Consider the following 13,405-nt stretch of genomic DNA (forward strand, 5'->3'; position numbering starts at 1 on the left):
GCCTGGCTGTGGTGATGACAGCTTAAAAGAAAGGCTGTAGCTGATTTGTGGGAACTGCTTAGGACACCAGCTGGAAGGGAGCAGCAGTGCAGTGCAGGGTTAAACAGAAGTGCAGGAAACCAACAGGTGACAAGAGCAAGGGCTACAAGGGAAAATGAAGGATGTGAACCATGGCAGTCTGCAGAGAGGTACGGGTGCTCCCTAGACCCAGCGTGGGCCTGAAAAATGGAAGGATTCACAGAAGACCCTGGCACTGAAGGTGAAGAATATAGAAATGCTTAACAACCAGCATGGACTACCCTTCTCAGTATCAACATGTCAGTTAATCATTCAAAACCAAGACTGCTTAAACACAGTCTAGAGTTTGAGGCTGGCACAAGACAAGAAGACATTTAACACAGGAGTTGGGCCAGGGGGAGGGGACCACTGTGGACCCTCTCTACATAATTCTGCCACCTCAAGTGGGAAACCAAATAGAGGTCACCCTTCAGTGCCCTGCTCCCATTGTAATGGGAGAATCTGAGTTCAAAAGCATATGTCAGAGAACATCAAGTAGAACAAGAGAAAGAATTAAACCAAATGAAAAGTGTAAGAACTGTTTGGAGTAACCTAGAGAGACTAATAATCCATATAATGGAGGTCCCTGAAGAGAAGAAAGAGAAAGGCATGGAAACTGTATTTAAAGAAGTAATTGCTGGGAAGCATCTCAATCTGGGATATGAACGAGACAGCCTGATCCAAGAAGGCCAAAGAGTCTCAAACAAAATAATGCCAAATACGAACATCAAGACATTATGATAAAATGTGTCAATGTCATGACAGGACAGAACATTAAAAACTTCAATGAAAAAGTAGTAATCCTCTAAGAGAGCACCAATTAGACTACAGATTTTTTTTTTTTTTTTTTTTTTCAGTAGAAACCCTACGGGCAAGAAGGGAATGGCAGGAGATATTTAAAGTACGTAAAGAGAAAGAATTCCAGCCTCAATCCAAGATTAACATTCAAGAGAGAAGGAAGAGTGAGGGGCTTCAGAGAGAAGCAAAATCTAAAAGAATTTACCAACACCAATCCACACATGAAAGAAGTGCTAAAGAGGTTATTGTAAAGCAGCAGAACAACATAGAGATATTAGACAACTAATAAAGAGGAGAGTAACACAAGGACAAGTTTGAAACCAAACAATCCAGCATGCCACATAAATAGTTCATCCTACACTAATCTCAGCAGAACTTTCAGACAAATATCAATAGAAATCACATAAGACAATGAAAAGGAACTTTAAAAATATATAAAAGATGTAAAAATTTAAAAGACAAAACTAAAAAAACCAACCCCCAAAATAGCAATAAGCACTTATGTCTCAATAACCTTAATTGTAAATGGTCTGAATTTACCAGTTAAAAGGCACAGAGAGACTGAATGGATTTCAAAAAAAGTAAAACTTTCTACCATTTACAAGAAACCGATCTTACCAACAAAGACAAATGTAGAGTTAAAGGGTGGAAGATGATCCTACAAGCAAATGGCAATCAGAAAAAGTCGAGAACAGCTACACTTATATCAGAAAAAACAGAGTTCCAATTTTAAAAGGTAGTAAGAGATACAACAAGAAATAATTTATGTATTAAATGATAGCTCACCAGAAAACTGAAGTACTAGCAGAACTGAACAGAAACACTGAAACAAAATAGTAGCACTAGAGATCTTAGTACTCAACTTCCAACTGTGGACAGATCGACAAGATCGATAATAAATAAGGAAACAATAAGCTCAAATGAGGAACTAGACCAAATAGGCTTAACAGTATCTATAAAACACTCCACCCCAAAACCACAGCATACACATTTATTTCAAGTGTACACTGAATATTTTCCAGATAGATAAACCTCTAGCTAGACTAACAGAGAGAAAACATTAATAAACAATCACAAATGAAAGAGGAGAAATTACCACAGATGGAATGGAAATACAAAGGATCATGAGATTACTATGTACAAATTACATGTCAATAAATTTAATAACCTTTGAAGAAATGGACAAATTTCTAGATCAATATATCTTACTAAGACCAAACCATGAAGAAACAGAAGAGTTGAGTAAATCAGTTACAAACATGGAAACTGAAACAAAAATTAAAGATTCTCCCCCCAAAGTCCCAGGACCAGATGGCTTTACAAATAAATTTTATCCAGTTTTCAAGAACTTATGCTTATCTTACTTGAATTGTTTCTCAAAATCCGAAAAGAGGGAACACTTCCTAATACACTTTAGAATGCCAACATTACCTTATTACTGAAACTAGGTAGACAGCACAAAAATAATTATAGACCAATATCCTCGATTAACAATGTGAAAATCTTTTTTTTTTTTTTTTTTTTATAGAGGCATGTTTTATTTATTTATTTTATTTGTTTGTTTGTTTTGTTTATACATGCACTGGGTACAGTCAGAAGCGTGGGAGGGTGAGAGAATTCACCAGAGCCAGAGCGGGGAGCAGAGCAGGCAGAAGGACCGAAGTACACTGCTGAGGGGAGCAGCGGGCGGCAGGAGAGGTCTGCGCACCATGCGGGACCCTCCTCTGGTGGCCGGGGAGCAGCCGGGGATCGAACCGGCGCTGCAGAGGCTGCGGGCAGCTTCGCAACCCAGCGCTCAACCGCTTCGCCACCGGGGAGGCCCATCAATGTGAAAATCTTCAACAAAACGCTAGCAAATCAAATTTAGCAATATATCACAAGGTTTATACATCATGATCAAGTGAATTTCATCCCAGTATGCAAGGATGACTTAAATCAATCAGTGTAATACATTGTATAAAAAAAAGTAGAGATAAAAATCATAAAATAGATGCAGAGAAAGCATTTGATAAAATTCAGCAACCATTTTCTGATTAAAAACTCTAAGATGGGAATAAAATGAACCTACCTTAGTATTATAAAGGCCATACATTATAAACCAATAGCCAGTGTAATACTTAATAGTGAAAGGTTACCCTGAGAGATCAGATACAAGAGAGGATGCCAACTGTCAGCACATTTGTTTAATTTAGTAGAGCAATCAGCTAGAGAAATCAGACAGCAACAGGAAATGAAAAGAATCCAAGTTGGAAAGGAAGAAGTGAAACTATCACTATCTGTAAATAATGTATTATATATGGAAAATCCTAAAGATTTCGAGTACTAAGATCTCATTACAAAGCTATTAGAAATAAGTGAATACACAAAGTGGCATGTTATAAAATCAACATACAGGAATCCATTGCATTTTTATATATAAACTAAAAAAAAAAAAGGAAGTAGTTTTACCTTCTTGAAGGATTTAGATATGATGGATAGACATTCCATGCTAATGGATGGGGCGTGTCAATACAATCAAAATAACTCTTCTCCTTGAAGCAATATATAAATTTAACACAGATCCCACCAAAATACAAACAGTATTCTTCAAAGAAATTGAACAAAAATACTGAAATGTATAAGGAACTATATATAGAAGCCCTCAAATAGCAAAATCAATCCTGTGAAAAAAGAGAAATAGAGGCATCATGTTGCCTCACTTTACACTATAAAGCAACAGTAATTAAAATTATATGGTACTGCCATAAAAACAGACACATGGGTCAGTGGAACAGAATCAAAGGTCCAGAAAATAAATTCATGTATATAGCAATTATTTATGTTAAAGCAGTCATGATTTTACAATGGGGAAAGGAGAGACTAACAAATGGTGCTGAGAAAACTAGACAGACAAATGTGAAAAAGAATGAAGCAGCTGGATCACTAACTCTAGGCACAAAAATTCTGGATATGTTAGTTAAAGATTTAGATATAAGACCAATAAAATACATAGAAGAAACACTGGGGATATGTTCTAAGACATCAACAATAAAGGTTTTTGGAGACTCAACATGTATAGCAAGGAAAATAATAGTCAAACAGTTGGGATTACTTCAAATTAAAAGCTTTTTATACAGTGAAGAAAATGCAAGTATATTAAAAAAAATCCTACTGAATGGGAGAATATATACATTATACAACCAACAAGGAGTTAATATCCAAGATATACGAAAATATTCATTTTAATAATTTTTAAAAACCCAATAAATGGGCAGCAGATCTAAATATATACTTCACCAAAGAGGAAATACATGCAAAATATATTTCAGAGGTGAATACATGGAAAAACAGTCATCATCACTTTTAATAAGGGAGATGCTAGTTAAAATGACAAATATCACCTCACATCCATAAGAATGGCACATTTCAGAACACCCAACAAGTGTTGGAGGGGATATAAAGAAAGAGGAGCCCTGTTACTCTATTGGTTGGAAAGTACTAGTACAGCCATTTTGGAAAGCTATCTGGATTTACCTTTGAAAACTAAAATCCGAAATCCCAAATGATGTAGCAATTCCATACCTGGGTATTTGACCAAAGAAAGTGAAACCAACTCAAAAAAAAAAAAAAATCTTATGTTCTACAATGTTTGGTGCAGCATTATTTACAACAGTGAGTACATGAAAGCAACCTAAATGCCCACTGAGACAAGATTGGATCAAGATGATGTATATTCACACTGTAATATTCAGTCATGAAGACAAAATGTTGCCATTTACAGCACAATGGAAGAGTTAGAGAAAATTATGTGTAGTGAAACAAGTCAGAATGGCAAGGACAGATATTGGACATTTATATAGTGGACAACTTGACAAAGTAAAATACTTGTTAAAACTAGCAATTATTAATAAAGTGATATTTCTGAGGTGGAGGGGTGAGAGAAAGAGTCAAGGGCATACAATGGGTGGTGGTGGAGATAAAAAGATTTTTGAGGAGGAGTGAAATAGTGGAAGATCGGGTGTCAATACTTTTTAATGCTTGTTGTAATATTTATACCTTCTCCTTAGCTCTAAGTCTAGTAAGGTACTTGTTTTCTATTAGAAATATTCCCATGGGATGTAACTGACAAGAAAAATACTGTTTGGGGCAGTGGGTGGTGGAGGTGGTGGGGTAAAAGAACAGATGACAGAGCAACATCAAGAGAATTCTTTGGAAGACACTCAGATCACAGTTGTCATAAAAAGACCTTAGGATCAAGGACCCCAAAAGAAGTTTGTTATAATCACTCAAAATTAATAACCATTAATTAAGAATTGTGTGATGTCCCTAGAATATGTAGAAAAACAATTTACAAAAAAGATGCAGCTTCTCCCTTATTGAAGCCTCCAAAAGTCTATCGTAGCAATGATTCATGTTTATATGCAAATTTATTTCACTGGCAGTTTCTAAGCCTTAATTTTCAACTGTTAAAATGTATCCCAAAAAATTGCTTAAGCCAGATTTTTCTTTCCCATGATTTAATGATGAAGTTGTACTTCACATACCAAGTGAGTTGTTGTTTCCTGGACTACTTACAGGCAACTAGAAGAAATATATGAAATATTTTCTTGAGAAATCATTCATCTAACATGTAGGATTAAAAGAGAGCTCCCATTTGATTATTACCAAAATGATTTGATAATTCAAAATAAGCTGCCAAAATATAGTGCAGTGTATAGCAGAGTAAAAGATACATTAAAAATTATTTTCGGGGGCCTTCCTGGTGGTGCAAAGGGTTAAGACACAACCTATGAAGCTGTCTGCAGCCTCTGCAGCACCAGGGAGCAACCCATATGGCACAGCAGACCTCTCCTGACTCGCCCGCTGCTCCCCTCTGTAGTGCACTTCGGTCAGTCTGCTTGCTCTGTTCCTGCTCTGTCTCTGGTGAATCCTCTCACCCCCCTGCACCTCTGGCCTGTACCCAAGCTCTTGTATGCATAAATAAATAAATCTTTTTAAAAAATTATTTTCGGCACAGCAGACCTCTTCTGTCTCGCCTGCTGCTCCCACCAGCAGTGTATTTCAGTCAGTCTGCCTGTTCTGCTCCCCACTGTCTCTGGTGAATCCTCTCATCCTCTGCACCTCTGGTCTAACCCCAGTTCTTGTATGCATAAATATATCTTTAAAAAAATTATTTTCAAGTAAATAAGTATATTTATTGCCTGCTAAAGATTTTAGGGCCCAGATAATGTTAAAATGATTCCTACAATGAGCCAGGTACCATCTTTTCAACACTAAGTCTTTGCAATTGGTCTGGAAGCTGTCACATAGCCACTGTATGCTTTTTGGTTTAAAGTTTTTAATATTGACTGCATTTTCTCAATATGTGTATTTTTAAATTTCCTGTGCACTGGGGGCAATCTTTAAAGAAACAAATATTGCTGGGCATTTAATAAAGTTACTGTGAAGTCTCTGTACATTAACTGAACTCATAAATATGGCTAACTATGTTGCAGATAGTTCTTCATTAGAGATGGAGATTACTTTTGAAGTGGCCACAGCTTAGAAGAATAACAACCTTGCATTAAGTATTTAAAGCAGAGTGCCTGAATAGCTCATGTAAATATTCAGAGCCATATTTAACTGATTATTTGTTAATGGAATTTGAACATAGTTCACCCATGGCTCCATAATAATAATTTATATCTATAATTAAGTGGGTACCATAGTACGCCACTTTCCACATTTTATTTTCATATGAATTGCTATATCTGAATTTTACGAGTTTGTGATTTTATTCTAGACCTACCAATGAGTTCTTTAAGAACAGAGCCCAGTTCCTAGTTTACTCAAATTAATGCCTGCTTGGTTCACTTTCTTCTAGGCAGTTTTTTAAATCTAATGATCGGTTGAGTTCTTTGTCCCCTTCATGTATAATGATGTACTTTTTTTCATCCTTAAAGTATAATGAAATAATGACTAACATGGTTTGGGGGTTTAAACTCAAGAAATCGTAGACCCAGGCTACAGGTCTATGCACTAATAAAAGCACCTGGAATTGAAATTTACTTCTGGCCTTCCTTAAATATTTCTGCATTTTGCAAATGGCCAATAGGTATATGAAATAAGTTCAACATCACTTTTATAAAGTCAGGGAAATACAAATCAAAACTACAATGAGATACCACCTTATACCAGTGACAATAGTACATAATTTAAAAAACTGGCAACAACAAATGAGGAGAAAAAGGAACTCTCCTACACTGCTGGTGCGAATACAAACTAGTCCAGCCACTATGGGAAGCTGTGTGGAGGTTCCTCAGACTACTAAAAATGGAGCATCCACATGACCCAGCAATTCTGCTCCTAGCAAGCAATCTACCCAAAGGACACAAAAATATTAATTCAAAAGGATACCCGCACCCCTATGTTTATTGCAGAACTGTTTACAACAGGTAAGCTGTGGAAACAATCCAAATGCCCAGAAATAGATGACTGAATCAATAGATGACTCGTATATGTACACGGTGGAATATTACTCAGCAATCAAAAAAGATAAACTCATACCATTCACAGCAACATGGATGGAGCTGGAAGGGATTATGCTTAGTGAAATAAGCCAAAAAGAAAAAATATCAGATGGTTTCACTTATAGGAGGAATGTAGAAGCAACAAATAAGGAATCGGGGTGGGGGAAGTAATTATAATAAAAAATCAAAATCAACAGGCAACTATAAATAAGAGACATTCTGCAGGGGAGGAGGAGGGAGAAGGATCAAAACAGGGGAGGGAAGAGCACAAGGGACTCTGGTGATGGGACACGGGTGAAGTGGTGGTGGGAATTTTACGGTGACTATACCTGAGATGAGAAAGCAAACATTGTACAAAAATGAACAATGATGTAAAATATGTGTGTGTGTGTATATATATATATATTTTAACAACTAAAGAATGCAGAAATATTTTTTAACAAAGGATTACTAAAGGTTGAAAAATAAGTAAATGTGTCATAATTGGTGGTATTCTTAGTTTGATTCAGACATTGAACTGTTGTTAGCTCTGCCTTCTGCTGGAGGCATTATCTGTTAAGAGCCAGAAATCAAGAGGCATCCTTGATAGCTAGAAGCTTCCAATGTTTATTCTAAGGAAAATGCAGAAATGTTCCTTCTACTTTCCTCCTGCCTTTTTTTTTTTTTTTTTTTTTTTTTTGGAGGGTATTCTGAAGTTGGGCAACCAAGGTCTCACTGCCTTATTGGAGAAAGCCAGGTAAATTTTTCAGGCTATAAAATTATGGGGCAAGATCCTGTGGGAGTCAGGAATCCCTTCCCCTAGCCCTATGCTTCACAAACTTACTCTTATTTCTGTTTTCTCCAATGGCTGATTTTCTTTTTTGTCCTGGGAATGAATGAACATGGCATAGATTAAGTCAAAATGGATGCTGGGACCAGGCTGAACTGTGGCTGTTTTTCACCTTGTGAAAAACATCAGTGAAAATACCAAGACCAGGGCCTCCCTGGTGGCGCAGGCAGTTGAGTGCAGCACTGTGAAGCTGTCTGCAGCCTCTGCAGTGCCAGTTGGATCCCCGCCGGCCTCAGAGCAACCCACAGACCTCTCCTGTCTCGCCCGCTGCTCCCCTCAGCAGTGTATTTCGTCAGTCTGCCTGTTCTGTTCCCCACTCTGTCTCTGGTGAATCCTCTCACTCCCCACACCTCTGGCCTGTACCCCAGCTCTTGTATAAATAAATCTTAAAAAAAAAGAAAAAAGAAAATACCAAGACCCAGATAGTGAAGATGGGATATTTCATATCCCTATCTATCCTTCCATACATAACTTCAATTTATGACAAAGCAATTCACAAAACAGCAAAGGCAAAAACCTCCATTTGTCTTCTCTCAGATTCTTCTCCTTTTATTCCTCTTCCATTTTTTTTTTTTTATATAATCCTCCTTCATCCTCAATTATTGCTCACTTTCCAAGAAAGTGAGCCTGCATGTACTAGGCCCTGAGCCACCACAGCAAAGAGCAAACCCCTAGAAGAATACCCTGTCCCTCAGCACCACAGAGGCAGAGTTAAGCCCCCCGATAATCTTATCTGGTCAGACTGATGGAGCAGCTTGCTAAGGCAAGCCTGCTGGACTGAGACCGCTGTAGACAGACAGCGGGCTACAGGGAGTAGAGTGTGAGAGCCAGCCAGACACAAAGAAGCAAACAAGCCTGTGAGGGAAGACTGGAAGACAGCAGGCAGCCAGGCCCAGCAGCTCATATGCTAGTCCAACCCTCACGGCAACCCCAGTGGAATAGTCCCAGCCAGCTCAAGTGAGCCAAATCCTGAGCTCATTTTAATGGCTTTTGTCCCAAACCTGAGTCACTGGGGATTCCACAGACTTCTGAGAGAACTCTGCATGCATTTCCAAAAACAAACTGCTTGATGCTGTCATGGAAAACCTGGATCTTTGCATTCTACAATTTCACTATGGATTACATCCAGGTCACAACCTAAGGAAGACAGCTGGCACAAAACGACCCCGCTGGCTGAGTACCCAGCTTTTGTAATGAATCCCAGAGGGCTATGAACCGATGTGTGTTTCTGGCTCTGCCAAGTCCTGGACAAGTCCTCACCTAGTGAAGACCAGTCAGCCTGTAATTTATTCTACCAGGGGAGCCCAAGAAGTCACCTGCAATCAAGACTCAACTACTAGCAATTGCCTCCAGAAAGGAGAGAAAAGGAGAATGTGTGTTTAGGGAAAAGCGGAGAGAGGTTTATGTTCTTTGTTTTCCTGTCAATACAACTGCTTATCTGCAGCTTAAAAATAAAAAACCTTGAGGACACCTAAAGTGACCCTTAAGCACTGGACTATATACTCTGCAGTCTTAACACAGGTAGGGGCCAAGGAATAGCCTCCATAATGTAGTCATCGTTGATTTCAACAGAACAAGGTAGAGGAAACAAAAAATACATACTAAACCTTTTCTAAGAGGACAGAAATAATTTTAATGAGTCATATAGCTTACCTCTTACTATGTCCCAAACACTCTGCTTAAGCTTTTTAAATGTATTATCTAATTCTCACAACAACCCTGAGGTATATGCTACTATCATATCCATTTTACCAATGAGAAAACTGAGGCGTAGAGAGGTAAATGGGTCGACATTTCAGTCACTTCAGGACGGATCCAGGCCAGGTGAGGCTTGAACTCTTAACTGCTGAGAGTTGCCGGTGGAACACCAAGGACATTTGTGGACAAGTGTTTAGGAAGTCAGCTGGGGGCTCAGCATTAGGCTAGACCTTGATGGCAAATTCTGCTATCTAGGTTAAGTTAATCATAACAGCTGTATTTTATTATTATTTTAAAGTAACTAGTTTTGAGATTGCTACTGAGGTAGCAGATTTCTTTCTCACTTCTAAAGGCAAGAATATCAAGATGTATTTGATACAGACTATGAAGGCTAAACAAGTTTGTCCTATTTAATCTTTAAAGTTAGGTGTAATAAAGAAATATACTTAAGAGTATTTTGTAGTTTTCATCCGGTTACGTTTTTAAAATGTCATTTGTGCCAAAATGAAAGTTGTAAGAACAAATAGTCTGAGTGTATTTCCAAAGAATCCTTTTGTTGCTCAGGCAATGGCCTCCTTTCTCACCATTTGTTTCACTGTAGAATAGATTCAGAGGGGAGAGAGTGGTATGGGGAGGAAAAAAAGACTGATGTTCACAGCTGCAACCAGTCCTTGACTGAGACTGGGGCTGATAAGATGCTATTACAGATTGGCCAAGAGAAGAGAAAGCAAGTCAGCTGCTTCAGACACTGGTGGGGCAATTTTCTTAGCCACAGATTCAGAGCTGCCATTTACGTTGGCTTGAAGTGCATGGCGCAGACTTCCTTTAGAAAGAGACCAGTGGAGCACCACCCCTCCCGGACCCTTGGCGGCATCTGGACCTCACTGGCCAGGATTATAAAAAGGAAAAAAAAAAAAAGTCCACTGAACATCCCTTATTGATGTGCCCTGCCACAAACAGGAGGGAGCTGACTATCTAGCACTTAGTCCATCTTTCCCATGACTTCTTCACAGAGGAGTCTGTTAAGACTGGGAGGAGGGAAAAAAAAACCTAGTTCTTTCTAGTATTTCAGTGGTTATACTCAGATCAGCGGCCTCCAGAGGCCGTCTGTTTATACAGCAATCGCAGTCTCCTATCATTTAAAATTTTGAGTAATTTCAGACTTTTTGCAATTTTGTACATATGCATGGGGAACATTAGTGGGGATAAAGTTAAGATTTCTTTAGAGACTCTAAACCTTTGGAAGAGCAGATGACTTACAGACTAACAGCCCAGGCATGCTACTACTTCCTTCTCTGCTCAGCCCTCTTGCCAGAGGCCTGACAACAGACAGAAAAGTCAGGAATAACACATTAGAGTGAATAGTACGAGGAGGCGTACGCATCTTTGTGTCAAAATGCACACTCTTGCCATTTGAGAACAGTAAACAAGCACCAAAAGATCTGATGGACTAATCAACATTGAATACACTGGACTAACAACTTACCAAAAATTGCATGTAAACAGTTTTCAAGACTGAGAGCTATGTGTGCATTCTGCTTCTAAAAAACTCCAAAGGACATACTGTGGTGTCATGACCCAAGATGTCCCAGCCCTTACTGTAGATGATGACAATTTTCTCAGCATGCAGGGATCACACACCAGGAGGCTCACCTGCCTACCAGCATATTGATAAAATTCATAATGAAGCCATGAAGTCATCAAGGATGGGCAGCTACAACTGGGTAAGGGAAAATGAAGCAGAACACTTCTCAGCAAGTTTTTTGATACATATGGATCTTTGTACATATTCCTAAAGCACTATGTATCTGAGGAGAATAAGAGCATTTCTCTGACACGATAGGTATTGCAGCCTATCTTATTTAACAATTCTGGAAAGTGAAATACCAAGCTAGAGAGCATAAACTTCAGATTTCAGAAGCAAATTAAGACACCATGAGTTTCATAGTATACAAAATCTGAGATAAAACAACTGAAGGTAAGAGCATATTTTCCAATCTATTTTCAGAAAGGAATGCCAAGGTCCTGAAAGGTGGTACATTTATCTCAAGTGAAAACTGTTAGTAACACAACTGAACATTAGTATCCTCTCCCTTCCCCCCACCCCAACTCCTCAAGGGCCTATCCTAGAGATAAAGAGAAGACAGGCCTGAGATGTATCAGGACACAGCCCCCATGCAGACATCAGGACAGGCTCGCAGTTATTTCTCTGGGCCCATTACCCACTCCCATGGGCCCCCTAACACTTGAGAAGGAAGAGAAAACAATTTTTTAAGAGTAGCATTGAGGAATATTCTTTGTTATTTTAATCCTAGTTGTAAATTTGAATTAAATATCTTCTATTCATTGTAATCATTAAAGTTGGCAAACTTGTTACTTTTGTGTTTTAATAGCTATTAACAAGTTACCTAAACCTTTTATTTTTTTCCACCTACAAACATTATCTTATCAGCTCTTTGGGGGAAAAAAAAAATGTTTGATCTGTAATTTTGGAAGCTAGCCCTGCTGAGTTGTGGGGTTTGCTCCAAGTTAGACAAGACTTAATTTACTTTTCGTCTGTTTCTTTACAGCCCTGGACATCAGACTCAGTGCTTATCTTCGCTGTTGAGGAGTCCCAAGTAAGAAAGTTGAGGATATGCTGAGGGATGAGTTACCTGAGCCCTACAGTTAGGGGGCAGATAGATTACTATTTCCCCCATTAAGTGTCCAACTAATAAACACTTTGGTTATTTTCTTATGTTTTTCCCCCTAAAAATCAAGTAATTTTGAGTCTGCTTCTCTACTTCCTTGAGGGTATCCCTAAACTTAGCTGTGAATATAAGTGCGTGTACATATGAATATGTGCATGAATGTGTGCATGAGTGAGTGTGTGTGTGTGTGTGTGTGTGTGTGTGTGTGTGTGTGTGAATTTCTACTGCCTAGAGCAAGTCCCTTGGAGTCAAGTCAGACTGATACTCTCTTGGTTGAAGATCCTCCTTTCAGACCTTTCTGGTAGGCTGTGAAAGTACTGTAGGCAGTGGATGTTTTCTTGCAGCTCACAACCTCCCTCTGGAATCCCTGTAAAGCTCAGACTTTCCTTTCTGCCTATTTCTAACCAGCTCATTAGTGAGAAAGTCCAAGAAAGTGGAAGAATTAGTTTATATTTTCTGATGTGAGCACACAAAACATTCTGTCAGGCTCCAGGAGACAGACAATTTAAACCAGAACATTATTAAACACAGAACAGCTGATTCTAATTCCTTCCTAGCTTGCATCTTCCCCTCCCAAGCTGAAGTCACCCTGCGGTTGGGATAAGGCAGAGAGTCCATGGCAGGACCAGGCACCCTGCCCCTGCATGCACGTCCCCTTCTTAGCACAGCACTTACTGCAGGTGAGCCCCTCTCACTGCGATTCCTTGGCGAATGTACTGAGGTGGTGAGACGCTTTTCATTTAATGGAAAAGCAGAAACAGTAGTACTCAAGCAAAACCTAACAACTTAGAACCCGAGGAAATAAGCATTGTGAGACAAGAGATCAGACGCTTCTTCCGGTTAAA

At 38.8% G+C, this 13,405-nt stretch overlaps 1 protein-coding gene across 5 annotated transcripts in view; it reads right to left on the minus strand.

Annotated features, from left to right (window-relative positions):
- LHFPL2 (LHFPL tetraspan subfamily member 2) overlaps nucleotides 1–13,405 on the minus strand; it is a 148,223-nt gene that overhangs the window by 11,784 nt on the left and 123,034 nt on the right. The gene's annotated exons all lie outside the window — the stretch shown is intronic.

Source organism: Talpa occidentalis, unplaced genomic scaffold (genome assembly GCF_014898055.3).
Source record: "Talpa occidentalis isolate TD23 unplaced genomic scaffold, MPIMG_talOcc4v2.1 talOcc4.6, whole genome shotgun sequence".
NCBI classification, from domain to species: domain Eukaryota; kingdom Metazoa; phylum Chordata; class Mammalia; order Eulipotyphla; family Talpidae; genus Talpa; species Talpa occidentalis.